This window comes from Saccopteryx bilineata, chromosome 6 (genome assembly GCF_036850765.1).
Source record: "Saccopteryx bilineata isolate mSacBil1 chromosome 6, mSacBil1_pri_phased_curated, whole genome shotgun sequence".
Taxonomy (NCBI): Eukaryota; Metazoa; Chordata; class Mammalia; order Chiroptera; family Emballonuridae; genus Saccopteryx; species Saccopteryx bilineata.
This window is the reverse complement of record NC_089495.1, coordinates 210,966,502-210,978,355: the sequence shown is the minus strand read 5'-3', so window position 1 is coordinate 210,978,355 and position 11,854 is coordinate 210,966,502.

The following is an 11,854-nucleotide window of genomic DNA, read 5'->3' as shown; positions in this document are numbered from 1 at the left end:
GCCTCCATGGTGTCCCCTGTGTTCCATGGGCCTAACCTAGCTGCCATTTCACACCAGCCCCTCCACACACCCCAACAGCCTAGAGCTGCTCTTGCTCACCTTTCTGGGCCCCGGACACCTATCCTGGGCATGTCTGCCCATCACTCTGGGCTCTGTGAGTCAGGACTGCTCCTGCTTATAAGTGAAGGCTGTGGTTGCCAGTCCCTAGGGCTGCCTGCCTCCCCTCGGCATGGTGCAGATGGGGCCAAGGGGCACAGTCCTGCGTGTGGGGACAGCTGCTGCCTCCACACCAGCTTGTCTCGCCCAGCACAGGGTTGTAGGAAGGACCACCAAGCCCCGCAACCACCAGGATGATGGCAAAAAGATAAGCTGGCCCTTTAATTTCTTCCCAGGCAAAGCCTCCAGACTATGAAAACATTTTAATTTAAATTCCGATTCCACATTCATTCACAGAGCAGCTCTGAGCAGGGGGTTCATTAAATGCTTTAATAGATTTTATGGGACTTGTCACATCCGGAAAGGAGATGGAGAAAATGCATTTTCTCTGCTTCCAGAATTTCAACAACAGCTCAGAAATAAATTTGCTGTGAAAATGCAGAGGAATCCAGTTTTGGACAGACAGGGGGACATGAAACTCACTCCAGGTGAACAGCACTGGTGACTGCCACACACACACCAGGGCCACTGCCACAGAGGAAGCCAAAGGACCAGCAAGAACAGGGGACATTGCTGAAACCTGGGTCTCAGGTGGTCAGGTGCCAGCAGGACAGCCAGACGCTGTGCCTGGGGCTTGTGGGCATGGTGGGCAGGGCTGCCTTCTGCGTCCACAGCCCCCTTGTTTGGGGCCGGGGAAGCAACTTGGACTTTGACCTGGCTTCTTGCCCTTTCCTTGCAGGACCCTGGCCCCTTGGACACAGCAGCAGCTGGGGCAGCTCAGCCACATTAGGAACTAAGACTGGCATCTGCCAGCTCAGGAAGATTCACCCAGACGTCCTGGTGTCAAAGCTGACAGTTCCGGAGACTCTCATCCAGGCAAGCCAGGGTGGTGGGCCACAGTCAGACAGGCAACGGGTTAGCCCACCCCACACAGGGGCTTACTGTGTCGCCCTCCACCCCCCTGTACACCTGCCCAGGCCCCCAGGAATTCCCCAAATTCAACTGTCCCCAGCAGAACCATTCTCTGACCTTGGACGCCCCTCCCCAGCCAGGGGCTCTGGGGCCTGTGGGGCAGGGTCTCCTGTGGTCCTGACCCACTCACCAGGTGAACACCCCACAGCGTTCCTCTCCTTCTACCTTCTTGGACTATGCCACAGCCCGAGGAGGTCACCTGCTCAGCACCCACTGCTTCCCAAGGCCATCCTCAGCGGGCCTAGAGTCCATGTCCCCCCACCTCCTAGTGTGGTCATCAGCAGCTCCTGCAGGACAACAGCCAAGTCCCTCTTGCTGGGTGGTCTCCCTGGGGCCCAGACACGGGCTCCCCAGACACTGGTACTGTCCAGGCGCACCCCTAGGGACCCCACCCACTGAGCCTTGAATTTCTGACAGAGTAAGTGTTAGGGAACCATCAAAGGCGGGCAGCAAAAACAATTGTTTTAAGAATTGGCTTTTTTTTTCAAAAGGGACTAAATAGTCATCTTAGGAGAAATCATTATTTGGGACTTTGTTACACCGATTTATGACAATGTTTTTTTGTTGAATTTTATGTTAGGGAGGGTCATAACCTTTGGCAAGGGCTCAACACGTGTGCTGAGTGAATGAAGGTGGTGCAGCATGGTACCCTCGCTCGTGGGCCCCCTGTTGGGAGGAGGCTGGGGACCCATGCACACCAGTGGCCACCTCCCTGCTACCTTCCAATCCTACAATCCGGCTCCGTGCAGCTCCACATTGTCCAGACCAGCTCACGGTCACTAACCTCATACCTCATGTCCCACACAGTTCTTCTCCCCCCCCACCAGTTCCTAACTCACTGTGCTTTGCCATCCTGTGCTGATGTATCCAGCACCCAGCCTGTCCTTCTGTCCCCTTCTCCATCCTGCCCAGAGCCAGAGGTGACCTGCAGGTACACCTGTGGGCTGCCTGCCCCCCTGGCTGCTGGTTGGGATTGGCCTTGGGGGGGAGCCCCACAGGAGGTGGAAGTATTTATCCCCCAGCCCCTGTTGGGCAGTGTCCTCCGGGTTCTCTCAGGTTGAGATTGGACCCCTCAGACATCCCAGTTTGAGGGTGACATCCATCTCCCACCTGGATCCTAACGGACACATATCCCTGACTTGGATCTTATACCAAAATAAATCCTAAGTGGTCAAAGAGACCATTAAAAAATAACCACAAAGTACTAGAGGACAGAATGAGGACAATATTATGAGCTCACAAAACCCAAATCATAAAAATTAATTACATCACATAATAAAAATTCTACGTGGGAAAATTGCTTTAAACAAAGACAAACAAGGATAAATATTTGCAAATATTTAGGGATAAAGCCTTCCTATGTAAAGAGTCTGTACAAACAACTATGACAAAGTCCAGCAACCCAATAATAAAAAGAAAATGGGTCAAGAATATAAACAGTTTATAGAACAAAGGGAAAATACGACTTTTAAACAAAAAGTTGTTCCACCTGACTCATGGTGGGAGACGTTTAGTTTTAAGATGCAGTGTCTCTTTTAAACCTTAGATTATCAGTCTGACCAGGTGGTAGCGCAGTGGATAGAGCATCGGACTGGGATGCAGAGAACCCAGGTTCAAAATCCCGAGGTTGCCGGCTTGAGCACAGGCTCATCTGGTTTGAGCAAGGCTCAACAGCTTGAACCCAAGGTCACTGGCTTGAGCAAGGGGTAACCCCCCGGTCAGGGCACATACGAGAAAGCAATCAATGAACAACTAAGGTACCTCACCGAAAAATTGATGCTTCTCATCTCTCTCTCTTCCTGTCGGTCTGTCCCTCTCTCTGTCTGTCACACACACACACACACACACACACACACACACACACTAACAAACAAACCTTAGATTGTCAAAATGCAAGGTTTTCTAACACAGACATTTTGGGAGGGTGTAGGGACATGACTCTCCACCCACGTGGGGGTGAGTATGGGGTGAGCTCTAAGGGGCAACTGTAACAGCACACTCAGGGACATCACTAACACTTCTGTCCATGCAAAAAGGTTGGAGACAACCTGTCTGTCCATCTACAGGAGCGTGAGCTCAATGGGGAGATGGCCAACCCTGTGCACAACCCGCGGGAAGGCCCCCAGGAGGCAAATGGTGGACAATAGCAGAAGAGCAGGGACAGACCTTTCCTTTGCAGTGGGTCCCTTCCTTTTATTTTGACTCTGCTCTGCTCTCCTATTCCTCAAGCCCTCACAAAAGAAAAACAAAGTATGTTAAAATATTTAAGTGTGCATGTTTGAATTCCAGCTTCCGTGGTCAGTCCCAGGGGCTCCAACCTTGGGCATGGGGAGGGAACCCCCAGGAATTTCTGCATTGCTGGGGGTCACAGGTTGGAGTGACAGGTTGCCACTTCCTTCCATGTCAGCCCCTCCCACAGGGGGCATCTGCCAGCACCCCACAGAGAGACCCCCAAGAAGCCCTACAGCTGTCCCAGTGCAAACGTGAGGAGACGCTGCCACCCTCTGGTGGACGAGGGAAGAGACAGAGTCTGGGGGACCCTGATAAAACCCGGTGGTCGCTCCATGGCCGTGTTTCACATGATCTGAGGCTCCCTGCGAGTGTCCGCAGGACATACACTCGTACTGAATGTGTCACATGCCTACCGTGCTTCACTCAGGAGCAGAGAGACCAACCCCGGAGTCGCTCCCCCTCAACCCTGCTTGCACAGCCAGAGGTCTGAGGGTGAACGGGACCCCCAGACGGCATAGGAGCAAGTGCTCAGGCCCCTTCCAATGTGGCTGCGGACCAAGACCCCAGGGAAAACGTGTCCTGACACCCCCTCTGGCCCCCGGGATCCCACCAGGACAGAGACACATGAGGAGGGTCCCCACAGGATGAGAGAGGAGCCAGAGCAGGCCCTGCTGGAGAGGATGAGCCCCCAGCAGGGCACCCCCTCCTGGCACACAGGTCCTCACTGCCCAGAGCTCTGGCCTGGCCAGACACCAGATGGCCTAGCCGTCCACTCTGAGAGCTACCCCTGCCCATAGGGTCTACATTGCAGAGGGCCCTCCCTGCACCCTCACTGTGAGTCTACACTGCGGGCATCCATCCTGGGTACATCCACCCTGTCATCGTCTACAAACACAAGTGTGTACAGGTGCACACCTGGACCAGGAGCCCCAAAGCTACGCCCCCTGCTGCGTGTGGACTGAATGATGGTATCAACCGTCCAGGACAAACATGCTAATCCTTCCACACCTGGCACGTCTCCACCCTCAAAAGACCCCTGGATCCGCTCCTCTGCTCTTCCAGGATGTGGGCTTTGAGCACCACACTGCCCCTGCCCAGCTGTGCAGGAAGACGACCTGAGGCCTCCCCAGGGGCCCAGGTCAGTTTGAGGCCCTTGAGACCCTGAAGCCCCTCCCCACAGATCCCTCCCTCACGTTAACCGGCGACTGAGATCCAGCCCAGGTCTCGCGACCCCAGTCTCACCACCTTTCCACCCTAAGGGTGCTGGCATCCATAATTACCATCCAGCCACCCGCACGATCAGGCTGTCCCCATGTCCCCGGCCAGTGCCCTCTCACACCAGGCTGTCCCCATGTCCCCGGCCAGTGCCCTCTCACACCAGGCTGTCCCCATGTCCCCAGCCAGTGCCCTCTCACACCAGGCTGTCCCCATGTCCCCGGCCAGTGCCCTCTCACACCAGGCTGTCCCCGGCCAGTGCCCTCTCACACCAGGCTGTCCCCATGTCCCCTGCCAGTGCCCTCTCACACCAGGCTGGGGTTCCTCTGGCTCCAGTCCTCACTGGCCACCTGCTGCAGCCTCAATGTCTGTCCACCTCCCATCCAGCAGCTGCACAAACGTGTCCATCATTCCTCTGCGCCACCAGCACCCCACGCTCTGCACACAGACAGAGTCCCAGTGTCCCCGGGTTCCCTCCCAGTGTGGTCCTCACGCCTCCCTGAAACAATCACAGTTGCCTCCCATGTGTCTCCCCATCTCCAAACCCAGCTCGCCCCAGAAGAACAGTTCAGGGGCCACCTCTGTGGGAAGCCCACCCCGACCCCCGTCCGAGTCAGCCTGTCGCATACAAACCTCCAGCGTGTTGAACATCAAACCCGAACAGACCTCCTAGGGGGCAGGTAAACCACTAAGCCTAGGATTCCACTACTGGGGTCCCCTGGGGGTGTGTCTAGGTTTTCAGGAAAGGTGCTTGAGGAACCTGGGCTGGGGTCACAGACCAGGCCCCCACCAGTCACCCACTGTGACAACTGTCCTGGCCCCTCTGCAGCAGTGCTCAGAACTGGCTGCTGGGGGTTAGGATTGGGCTGCATTGTGCAGACTGGCCCAGATAGGAGGGTGGAGGGGACCCTGCTATCTACCCCAGCCCTGGGGAAATGGCTGCCCTTCCTGTGCTTGGACAGAGGTAATCCAAGAGGGCCTCCTGGAAGAGTGGAGTGGGGCTTCGAGGTGCTGACCCTCTGCAGCAATCCCACTCCTCAGGTCTGTGGCTGGCCTCCTGGTATCCCACAGCTCCTGCTGATCTTGATATCTCTTAGGGGCCTCCCAAACTGACTGGACTATGTCAGCCCTTCCCAAGATGGCCTCGCCCTGCTTGGCACCTGACCTCTTCACACATGGTATCAACTTTGCATTAGCACAAAGGAGCTCACGGTGCAGGTGATGTCCCAAGCTGCCAGCTCACCTCTCTGTCCCCAATTGATGTCACAGCTTGATAGCAGATAGAGGCCAAAATGGGGGGAGGGAGGAGATAGTACCCAATCTAAATCCAAAACTCAGTCCTTCCCCTGGCACCAGAAAAATGGTGGCGATGGGGCCCCAGGACTGTTCCCAAGGCTCTGCAGGACCTGCCAGTAAGCCAGGACAACAAGGTCAGCATGAGGCTTACCTGCCCTGCACCACAAAGATGCACATTTTGGACCTTGATGGGGACTGATGTCCCAGGCAAGGCAGTGTGAGCCCTGACCAGGACACACACCTCACCTCCATGAGCACCAGCCCCAAGTTGCCCTGTGGCTTCCACATACACCCAGCTCAGGAAAAGACACCACACCCTCATCTGCATTGGAGGCCTGTGTTGCTATGGCAACCCAAAGACTTTGAAACCTGCTGAAAGCTCCTTCCACCTGCGTCCACAGCCCCTCCCTCCATTCCTAGGTCCTCTGCTGAGCGTAGGGCAGAGGGATAGGATGGTCCCAGAACCCAGCCCGGGGCTCCACGGAAGCTCAGGAAGAGAAGGAGAGATGGTTTCTCACAGGACACATGACAAAAGGGGTCAGGACAAGTGGTTTCCGCACCCAAGTCATCACACTTCTCCTCTCACTCAGTCCCTCAGACGGGGCACCCAAGCACCAGAAGCAGAGCCCACCCCACCCCAGCCTCCGCCCCCTCTCCTGACATCTGCCAGCTGGTAGCAAAAGCACCCATCCCGTGAGCCCTGGACAGACACCCCAGCCCACCAGGTCCCAGTCTGGCCCCCAGCTCTGAGCCTGGGCCTGGAGCAGTGAATAGCACCACTGTGTGTCACACGGGCCAGCGGGGGTGCACTGAGCCACGGGGTGAAGCCAGCTCCAGTGCTGCTCCCCAGTAGGAGGCCCAGGGTACAGCAGGGTTCAAGGCTGGGTGCCACTTCCTTTGGCACAGTCACTGGCTCACACAGATGCACACCCGTCCTATGCAGAGGATGAGGCCTGCGCAGGCTCTGAGGTCAGGAGGCCACCTCCCTGGGCCCCTCCATCGAGATCTGCCTCCGCCTTGGGCACATGCACCCGGGACCTCTTCTGGCTTCAGGTCCTACAGACTCCAGGCTGCCAGGGTTCTGCCACAGAGACCACAGTGGAGGTGTGGGCAGTGCCCCTGGTGAAGGCAGACACAAGGGGGGTGAAGGGGGACCCCAGGCTCATGGTTTGCTTCATAGGAAGGGGGGCTGGATTGGGAAACCCTCCAGGAAGCTCTGGTATTTCTGGCACCGGCTACCCCCTAACTCCAGACAAAGTTTGGGGTGGTACTCAGTGTCCTGCCAGGCTGGGACAAAGAACAGGCAGGACACAACAGTCCCACTGTGGGCAGAGCCTGCTGTGAAGGACCCTCACCACAGGCCTGGTGCTCAGAGCAGGATGGGGCACCAGTTGAACATGCTGGCCAGTGGGCAAACAGCGTTCTGGGTCCTTCCGAAGATTCACAGGGGATGGGGACCCCTCCCCCCCTTCCCCCTTCCCCAGGAGGCCCAGAACCAGAGTGGTCGCTCCTGCCTCAGCCCCGGGACAGCAGCTGAGTGACAGGAGTTCTGGCACCCAGTGTGTGGTCACCCGTTCACTCCGCAGCCCAGCATCTGGGAAACAAGCCCCTGTGGGAGTGATACAACAGGGAGTGAGTGAAGACGCTTTGGGGGCACAGGGTCCTTGGGGCTTCAGGGGACGGGGCAGCTAGAGCCCCTGGCCGATGCCTGCAGCCCTCAGGCCTCCTTGGGCCAGCAGGGCCCTCGCCTTCCATGCCAGCTGCTGGGCCTGCAGGAGGGGAGGTTGGTGCCCTGGACATAGCCTCACACCAGATGACTTCAGCATGCTCAGGTAACTGGCAGGCTTCTGTCCTGACCCAGGACACAGGGACACAGAGTCTGCAACTCTAGTGAGGAAAAGTGGGGTGACAGCCCCGAAACCTTGCGGGTGGTGAGCAGCCACGTCCCCCTGGACTGGAGACACAGACTCACGAGTTCATGCTGAGGGATGGCCCAGAAATGGTGCCGGCACATCAGGAGCTGCAGCGTGCCCGGGAAAGGCACAGGCAGGAGCAGCCCAGCTGCCCGAAAAGGGACTAAGGAACTCAGGGTGCCTCCCATCCACAAAAGTGTGGAAACAGGAAGGATGGAGGGGTGGTGTCCAGCACAGAGCGGCATGCGGCCTCGCCACCTGCACAGAGTCCTCTGAGAGTGGCTGGTGACCGGGCAGCTCAGGACAGGACCAGGAGCTGGGGGACAGCATGCGGCCTCCCTGCCTGCAGCCTCGCACTGCTGCGTGATTTTTACACACGTATGTGTTCCTCTTTTAGAAGTCGAGTCGTCTGTGAGCAACAAGTTCTGCTTCCACATAAAAACATACAGACCCCCCCAAACTCCCTCATCCAGCCAGGGACCAACACGGACCCCTCAGACACAGGGGCGGAGTCCACCACAGAAGACCCCATGCAGACAGACGCTGGTGCGTGCCCACTCACACGCACAAGGTCAGCACAGGATCCACAGAGCCACCCACGTGCACAGAGACCCACAGAAACACAGACAGCTCTGTGCAGCCGCAGAGCTGGGCACTCACAGAGGACCCTCCTGTGTGCCCTCCTCACATGCAGAGGCCCCAGCACCGCCCACTGGAGAGTCTGGTCAGGTGACAGCACCAGGCAACCCTGGGAATGACTGCAGGCGCCGCCTTAGCTCCACCCCCTTCCTCCCAGAGCAGGGCCTGGCTCCTCCCTCCTCCAGCCCTTGGTGGCACCACGGCTGAAGACCTTGCCGGAAAGCAGCTCAGGCTGTTGGCCTGGCCGTCCAGAAGCTCCCCAGGTGCTCAAGAGTACAGTAGAACCTTGACAGGTGCCTCCTGGCGGGCTCTGCCCCTCCCTCCTATGCCCCTGCCACTCACTGCCTGATGTAGCCACCAGCACGTCTCCACCAAGGCCAACCAGCTGCTGGCCACATGTCATGGGACAGGTCAGTGGCCGCGCCAGGGTGTGCAGGGACTTGCAGGGCACCGTCCAGGGCGCCTGGACTCAAAGGAGGCAGGGTTTTGCCCAGGAGGTGTGTTTGTGAAGAGACTGGCTTGATTCTGCCTAGATTATGCATCCTAGTGGCTGGGGCAGGTGCCGGGGTGGGCAGAGCCAAGTCCTCCCTTCCCGGAAGGGTGGTCGGCAGCTGCCCTGTGCAGGAGGGCACCCAGGAGGAAGCCACAGGGCAACCCACCGGGCTCCTTCTGGCCACTGGACAGGGGTGGATGGAGAGGAACCATGAGCCCTTAACTCTGGCAAAGTGGCCACAACCTCTGCCAGAGAGCTTGAGGAAGCTGCTGTTCTAAGCCAGCAGCCAGATCCCAACATTCCTGGTTGTTTCTTCCTCAGAATCCAGCCCATGGAGGCCCCTGCCCAGACCCCCAACTCCGAGGCTCCTCCCACTGGCTCAGAGCACAAGTCGGTCCTACCTCATGATGCAGGCCACCCAGCAGCGGGCCCTGCATAGCAGAGGACCCTCCTTCCCAGCCCCAAAGGGCTCCGGCCTCTCTTGGGACCAGGGCACTGCACAGAATGTCACCCTCCATGTGCTCCTGCCTGGCTTGTGCTCCACGGTTGGCACCGTGGGGATCATCTCTGAGACCCTGACGAGAGCCAGGGTGAAGATGTTGCCCGACCGACGTGTTTGTCCTGAACCTGGCAATTGCCGATGACCTCTTTGGCGTCACCCGGCACCTGCTACAGGACTGGCCCCTCGGGGAGCTGCTGGCCACCAACGACCACAGTGCCTATTGCTGTGAACAGCCTTCCCCGGGGTCGCAGGCAGGTCAGCTTCCTTGCACCTCAGACCCCACGTTTCCGGCCACATCCAGCCGAGGCCCTCCAGCACCAGGAAGATGGCGACTCACGGAAGGCTCAGACGATGGTCAGCATTTCCAACACCGAAGTATTTGGTAATTAAGGGATGTACTGTTCCCAGACGATCTAGTGCACACTGAATGGGCTCCAGTGTGGACAACTTTCATCCTGGGGACACCAGAACCTGGTGCCTTGCTCTGTTGTGAGACTCACTTCACTGTGGCCAGGGGCCCGGCGCCTGCACGGCCTTCGAGGGGTGCCTGTGGGCCAGGAATCAGAGCAGCGTTGGGGCGTCCTGGCTCAGAACCGAGGCTCCAGGCTGGACTCCCTCACGGAGCTGTGGGCGGCAGACGCAGCTCCTCCGCATGTGGACCCTCCGCAGGGCAGGGCTGCGGGTCTCCGTCAGGTGCAGGTCCCGGGGGCCAGCCAGGGCGGGCCCAGCGCAGCCACCTTCTCTCAGCCCCGCCCACACACAGGCTGTGGACGCTTTAACCCACCGCCGACACCCACATCGCTGCCTGCTCCCTCACGTGCCGCAATCACAGCTCTGAGGTCATTGCCACATCCTGTGTCCTCCCAGCTCCTCAAGGAGAGTTTCTGAGACATCACACCCCACCTGGGCGATAGCAGGCATGAGGTGTGAAGGACAGAGCAGGTGGGAGGCCGCAACGAGCCAGGGAGGAGCAGGGACGCAGGGGCGGGCTCCACGCGAAGCCCCACTCTGCACTCTGGCCCTAGCAGAAACGTCCCCAGCAGGGCAGACGCCACCACGCCTCCTCAGATGACCCCAGACCTTTCATCCCTTGGTGACTCCTGACCCCATCCACCGCTTCACAAGCGGAGTGACAAGTCTTCCCCTGGAAACACCGTGACGGGGACCAAGCCAGATCAGCCACAGCCGAGCGTCCACAGACCCCCACCCCAGCCCCACTGCCAAGAGGAGGGAGGGTTCCCGTGCAGGGTGCATGAGAGCCCAAGGACCAGGGAGCCATGGGCCAGCCGAGGTGCAGGGGAGAGGGAAACCCCTCCAGGATCCTGCCCAAGGGAGGCGCTGGTCTGGGACTGTTCCCCCAGGGACTGTGTTGTCTCCCACCCTCCACGTGACCTCTCACGATGGGTAGAGGCACGAACAGGAAATGTCCCCATGCTCTGGGCTCCTGGTCCCAGGGAGAAGTGGACCCTCCCCTTCTGGTCCCCAAATACCACTGCTATTGCGCAGACCCTGGACCCCTGGTGGGGCGTCCTGAAGGTCACAGAAGCCCTGGGGGACCCACAGCTTCGCTGAGGTCTGACCGGACACTTACCCTTTCCCACGTCTGGACATTCCCCACAGCCTGGGTCTTCCTCCACAATCCTATAAGGAAAGTTCAGCCATCTTTTTGCTCAGGTGAGAAATCAAGGCTCCGAAAAGCAGCAACACCTGGCCAAGCCCAGCAGCCGGTGCTCACAGCACAGGAAGGGAGGGGTCCTGGGGCAGGGCAAATGTGGGAGGGAAAGGGGGCAACAGGGGTGGGGTGGGGTCGGGGTGGGACCTGGGGAAGCAGAGACGGAGAGGGAGTGGAGGCCGAGACAGAGACAGGGCTCAGCCTTGAAGAGCTGGGGGGCAATGGCCTGCTTCCAAGGTCCCCCTGGCCACTGCCTGCCCCTCACCCTTGCCTGGCCCCAGTGCAACCTGCCCACTCCTGGCTGGTCAGTGCAGAAGGCAGCTGGGGGGTCACCTGTGCGGTTGGAAGGTCAGCCTCCAGAAGCCACCAACGCCAGGACCACACCACATCCTGAGTGCCCTCCGTGGTAATGGCTGCTGTGTGGCCCATTCCTCCCAAACTTGCCCTGGATGCTAAATTTTTGTTTTGACAGCAAAGTGCCCGACACTAAAACCTGTATAAAGCCTTGTCTTAGCCGGTCTGCCTTTGACCAAGCACCTCAGTCCAAGGTCGCCCAGGCCATCCCCTTGGAAACCCCTCTTGCTTGGGTCACCTGCCCTGAGGGTTAACCGGGGCAGAACACAGCCCACACAGAACCAAGAGGCAACCGCACCTCAGGTCCACCACAGGAGGCCCTCTGTTCATCTTTCACCCAAACTCCCTGTGGACCTGCTCAAGGAAGGAGGGTGGGTAAGGTGTCGGGGTCGCTGACACTAAGGTGAAGG